Source organism: Orbicella faveolata, unplaced genomic scaffold (assembly GCF_042242905.1).
Source record: "Orbicella faveolata isolate gen_17 unplaced genomic scaffold, um_ofav_v1 contig_34, whole genome shotgun sequence".
Classification (NCBI taxonomy): Eukaryota; Metazoa; Cnidaria; class Anthozoa; order Scleractinia; family Merulinidae; genus Orbicella; species Orbicella faveolata.
The window spans coordinates 32,945,001-32,950,763 of NW_028301563.1; the positions used below are offsets into that span (position 1 = coordinate 32,945,001).

The following is a 5,763-nucleotide window of genomic DNA, read 5'->3' on the forward strand; positions in this document are numbered from 1 at the left end:
ACGATTCCGCAGCCTTTCTCTTCTCATTGGTTAACAAGCCTGGTTGGCAGCCACTAAAGCTAGATCAAACAGGAAAGTATAGTTATCTTAGAAGATATTCCATCTACAGCTGCTCTCACTATGGACCAACATTTGGAGGAGGACACGATATTCACATTGCCAACAACGCTGCATCAAACACTAACTCATACTCAAACGTTGGACACGACTACAGCCCGCCAGCTGGTTACAGCTATGGATCCTCCTTCTCACGATCATTCCTGGCGGGTAGTTACCCCTTCCGACCTGACGAAGTCGAAGTCTTCTGTGAAACTACCTGAAGAAATCGCGGAGCTTGCAGTCTTAGTTTTACACACCCTGTACAGAACAACTAAACTTTTGCAATTATACAAGTATATATAGAAACTGTTGGTAAATTATAGAAGCGCAATATAATCAGAAAATTTCAATATAGCCGATGATATCTCAATCAATAGGTTAGTACAAAATCGAGTAGTCACGTATCCTTAGTCGAAGATAAACAGTTTACTTTGAGCGGCTTACTTGTTTGGTAATTGTCATTAAAGGATGGTTTCATGGCTCCGTGTTATAACAAGCTATAACGTTAACTGAGCTACTGACTTCTGCGAGAACTGAATTTCCTTTCAGACTTTCCCCTCAGTCACAGTAACACGGTGATAGCAGTAATGTTTCTCATTAGAATTTCTTACTCTCTGTTTTAATTAATACCTATATTGTTTATCCACCAATCGAATAAAAGTAGATAACGTGTGTGTGTGTGTCCAGAGTAAGACCTTAGCCGCCGAATGAAAAAATTTAACGTTTAACTGACTAAACTGAATTCGAAGTTTTGCTTGATAAATCCGCTGACATCTTGATAAAATTTGGGCATCAGTCTTTCTGGTTTCACAAATTATAGTCTGTAGTTGCTGAACTACATGTGGCTCAGTAAAAAAACTGAACAAGGTAGTAGTTTATAGTCGCGCTATAACTTGTACATGCGCTGAACCGTGAAATTGTCCCTTAAGAAGGAGAATCTTGATGCTGAGTTTCAATTGATTGAATTCCACGAACATCATACCAGGATAAGTTGCAAGTTACAGGATTCCAGCTGGTTTTGATTTCTTATTTTATTCAAGTGAAGGATTTAGAAAAAGGATATTGAGAAAGTATAATAGAGTAAGGATTTTTTTTGTGTTTTTTTTTTGTTTGTAGTAACTATGAATTGTCTTTTGAGAGTGCTAACGTAGAAAATAAATACGTGTCAGGCACACCGTTATAAAAGCTTGTAACAATAAAATAGAGCAGGGTGAAAATAACGCGTTGTTTTGTGTTTGTGTTCGTTCTTATCTAGGCGAAAAGAAATCTTTTTTATCACTGTTATTAAGAATTGTCAAAGTCTAATTGCCTCTGCTATACCTGCCTTTAGGGAAATCGTAGTAGTTGTATTTAAAGTTTGCAATGAAGTCTTGAACTTGTTTCGGTACAACATATGGAAACAACTCTTCAGACGGTGATCATAGTGACGACTGTACCAACAATCGCTGAGATAGACCTCAGTTCTATCTCAGCTATCGTAGCGCGACGGTTGACCATGTAATTTATCACCAAGTGTCCTTAACTTTTATAGCAAGTAAAAGTTTAAAACTTTCTTTTATTTTAAATTTTGCATCAAAACTTGCTTACAACTTAACAACGATTTCAAATTGACTCACTTTGCTCTCGACGTCGTGCGTCAGAAATTTAAAGCCGTTAAGAAATGAAAGTGATGTTAACAACTACCACAAAAGGTTTTTCTTGGAGTCATGACACTCAACTTTGGACACTGTCGCCTTCTACGGGAGGAAACCGCTCGTAAGAGCTTACTTGCCGTCGATTTGAAAAAAAAAAACAACAACAACAATAAAACGATCGACAGCAAGCGGTGTTATAGCACGAGCAATGACGAACAGAAGACAACGAAAATTCAGTAAAGAAAAGCAACCGGATCTTATTACAAAAGATCTTGGAGAAATATAAATAGCCTACTTGAAGAGTTTGCCCGGGCAGGATGTCGTGAGAAGAACTGTCTTAGCTTACCGGGAAATGCTCGAAGATTCTCTTTGCTCATTTAATAACAGTTCAAAATTCAATTGAGACATAATAACCAAAAGCCTTATTCTTCGGTCTATGCTTTATCATATCGCTGAACACGCGTTACAGCGAGCAAATGATTCCTCTAGTAAGTCGATCCCTTGTCACTTTGTTATCGAGGTTTCAATCAAGTTAAATTACATGTGTTCGTAAGCTAAACAACTCCTTAAACTATGCAGTCCGACGTCATAAAGTGCTTTCTTTTCTTTCACTGAGCTTCGAAAATATGTGTTCTATTTCTGGCTTTTAAAATAAGTAATGTCTTAAAAAATGTATCTCTACCACTTCGCAGGAGACTGTTGTCTGCAACTGCGACTACTATTTTTATATTTTCTCAGAAAACTGTCCATAAATGGGCATTCTTAGGTCAAAGACTGTTCTGTCACAGCGTGTCTGTTATCCTTTGGGCTGCAATAATACTAAGAGGATTTCGGATCAATTTTGGAACGTTTCAATATCTTTTCAGGGTGTCAATCTCAAAGTGATTTTACTTAACCCGCAAAACAGTTACAACAAAATTAGATCATACTATTAGATTATAATTTCCTAGTTTTCTTGCGTTAATTTTGACTTTTAGAACTAAATATTAGCTATATTTCACGGGTTAAATAAAATCACTCTAGCAAGAAAAATGTCAAAGAATTTAATTAAAATGCGTGACGATAAAAAATGCAGCAATGCAAGCTGATTAAAGAGGCGAGCGCTCATGGCACGGGTACAAAATTTAAAGAGCTTCTACAAAGAAAAAACAACGGCCTACCGTAGAGCATGAATTTAATCATTCATGAACTGACAAACTATAAAACTGCGAGAAAGAAGAAAATAGAAAACCATTCTTTTCTACCCCCTTAAACACTTCCCCAATACTATGTTAACTAGTCCACGTGAGTACCTAGTGCATCATCAAAATGCAACAAGCTAAGATAACCACAATTAAACACGATGGAATTTGATCGGACACCAGCCCCAAAGTAGAGGCTTCCTGATTGTCTCAGATCCATACAAACACTCAATCTTTAACCTTGCATAAGTTCTCTCGTCACAGCTCAATTATTTAGTGGCCCCACTGAAGGTCACCGCTTACAGAAAGTTCGCTCGCTTATATATTTAGTTAAATCCACGCAAACTACAGTCAAAATGAAATACAACACACATCAAATGAATAAACAAACTCACAAATGATCAAATTAGCCAAGAAATACATCAATCAATTGAAATCCATCTCCTAATGTGATGACCTGGTGTCTTGAAACAATAATTTAGAATAACCGCAGAACTTAAGAAGGTCTACGAACAGGAACAACAACAAGCGAGTCTGATGACGGCAAAATAATGACGACTCTGACGAAAATAACCCTGTTCAGATGATTTTATCATCTATGGAAGAAAATGATAGAAGACAACGCCTTCGCAACTTTCAAATCTCCAGTTACTTTCCGAGTTTTCCTCTTTGAAAAGATAAGCTAAAATTCGACATAATTTCCTCTATAACGGGGTTGAAATTAAATTGGCATGAAAACAATTCAAAATAAAAATGAACTGAAAATTTGCTGCAAAGCGTAAATTGGAAAAGCGAAAATAAGAACGTTAATCGATCAGAATTGAAATGTGTAAAGTTTAAACTGGAAAATTTGATAAACTTAATTTTGGTTCCTTGTGAAATATACGTGGGCGCCGCGGAGGACTGGGCAGAGGGGACATGGGGTAGAAAAAAAATGTATCTCTACCACTTCACAGGAGACTGCTCTATGCAACTGCGACTTCTATTTTTATATTTTCCCAGAACACTGTCCTTAATTAAATGGGCTGTCTTAGTTCAAAGACTGTTCTGTCACAACGTGTCTGTTATACTCTCGGCCGTAATAATACTAAGTGGATTCAGGATCAATAAGGTGTCAATCTCAGAGTGATTTTACCTAACCCGTGAAGTAGTTGCTGCACAATTAGATGCTATTGAATACCAATTTCATGGTTTTCTTTTATTAGTTATGACTTTTTTGACTTACTCCTACAGTAGATGTTGTTTCACGGGTTAAATAAAATCACCCTCCCGTGGAAAAATTTTACAGAATGATTAAAATGCGTTACCATAAAAACAAAAGGGAAAAAAGCAGATTAAAGAGGAAAGCGCTCATGGCACGCTTTCTTACTGTTACAAAATTTAAAGAACTTCCACGTGCACAAAGAAACAAAAACTACGCGACACTTACAGAATGAATTTAAGTATTCTTGAACTGAATAACTGTACAACAGCCGAGAAACAAGGAAATAGAAAACCGTTCTGTTAAACTCCCCTCGAACACTTCCGCAAAGCTTCTCCAGCCGCAAAAAAGCACCTGATTATGTTTAGTAATCCCCGCGTGTACATAGTGCATCACCAAAGTACAATAAGCTAAGATAACAACGGCTAAACACAGTCGAATCCCATTGCATACCATAACCCGTAAGTAGACGCTTCGCGATTGTCTCAGATACATACAAACACTGAATCTTTAACCTTGCATAAGCTCTCTCGTCACAGCTCAATTGTTTATTAGTGGCCCCACTGAAGGTCACCAGTTACGGAAAGTTCGATTGCATATAAATAAAGTTAGTCCACATTTCTAGCAGAGTTGAAACTAGATTTTACACGAGAGGCTTTCAATAAATACAAAATACAAAATGCGTCAGAGGAAGGTAAAGGCAAATCCCGCCATTAGCTTCGATCTAAATTAAAGGAAAACGAGACTCGGGCAAAATGAAAAAAAAAAAAACCTAAAACCTAAAATGAACAAACTGGCAAATCACCAAATTAGCTAAAAAAAATACGTCAATCAATTGAGACCCATCTTCTAATGTAATGACCTGGCGTGTTCAAACAATAATTCAGAACAACCGAAGAACTTAAGAAGGTCTAAGAACAGGAAGAACAAAAGCGAGTCTTAACACAGCAAAATAAATGACGACTCCGACGAAAATATCTTGCGGCTCTTTTCAGATGATTTTATCATCTATACAAGAAAATGATGGAAGAGAACGCCTACGAAGCTTTCAAATCTCTTTACTTTATGAGTTTTCCTCTTTGAAAAGATAAGCTGAAATCCGACGTAATCTCCTCTATAACGGGATTGAAATTAAATTTGCATGAAAACAATTCAAAATTGAAAAGAACTGAAAATTCGCTACAAAGTATAAATTGGAAAAGTGAAAACAGAACATTAATCGGTCAGAATTGAAATGTGTAAAGTTCAAACTGGAAAATTTGATTAACTTAATTTTGGTTTCTTGTGGAGGATACGGGGGCACTGCGGGGGACTGAGGAGAGGGGACATGGGGTGGGGTCGGTAGTTTTCATTGACAAAGCAACAGCGATAATGATCAGTTCAGTGTTATTTAAAACAATTCTTGTATTGTAAATTGATGGAAATAAACTACGCTCCTCGGATAGGAGAAGTATCGTCAATTTCTATGGAATCCGTCTTATTTTTTTACACTGGTCATTTTGCCTCTGCCTGTCATCCTCACCCTCGTCACTTACATGCGTCACCTCCAAGATAACTCATTTTTGTGAACGTGCTGTTTAAAATTTGTTAATATCCTATAATTCGACATGTCTTAACAGGTACATTCCAGTCACGCATTGCCCTTGTG

General features: G+C 37.0%; 1 pseudogene across 1 annotated transcript in view; it reads left to right on the forward strand.

The window, feature by feature from the left end:
• LOC149105841 (uncharacterized) overlaps positions 1-1,319 on the forward strand; it is a 13,619-nt pseudogene extending 12,300 nt beyond the window's left edge. Inside the window, exon 18 of the transcript XR_016201487.1 lies at positions 1-1,319. This exon is cut by the window's left edge and continues 18 nt beyond it. The product of XR_016201487.1 is annotated as an uncharacterized LOC149105841 (transcript).
• The last annotated feature ends 4,444 nt before the right edge of the window (positions 1,320-5,763 follow it).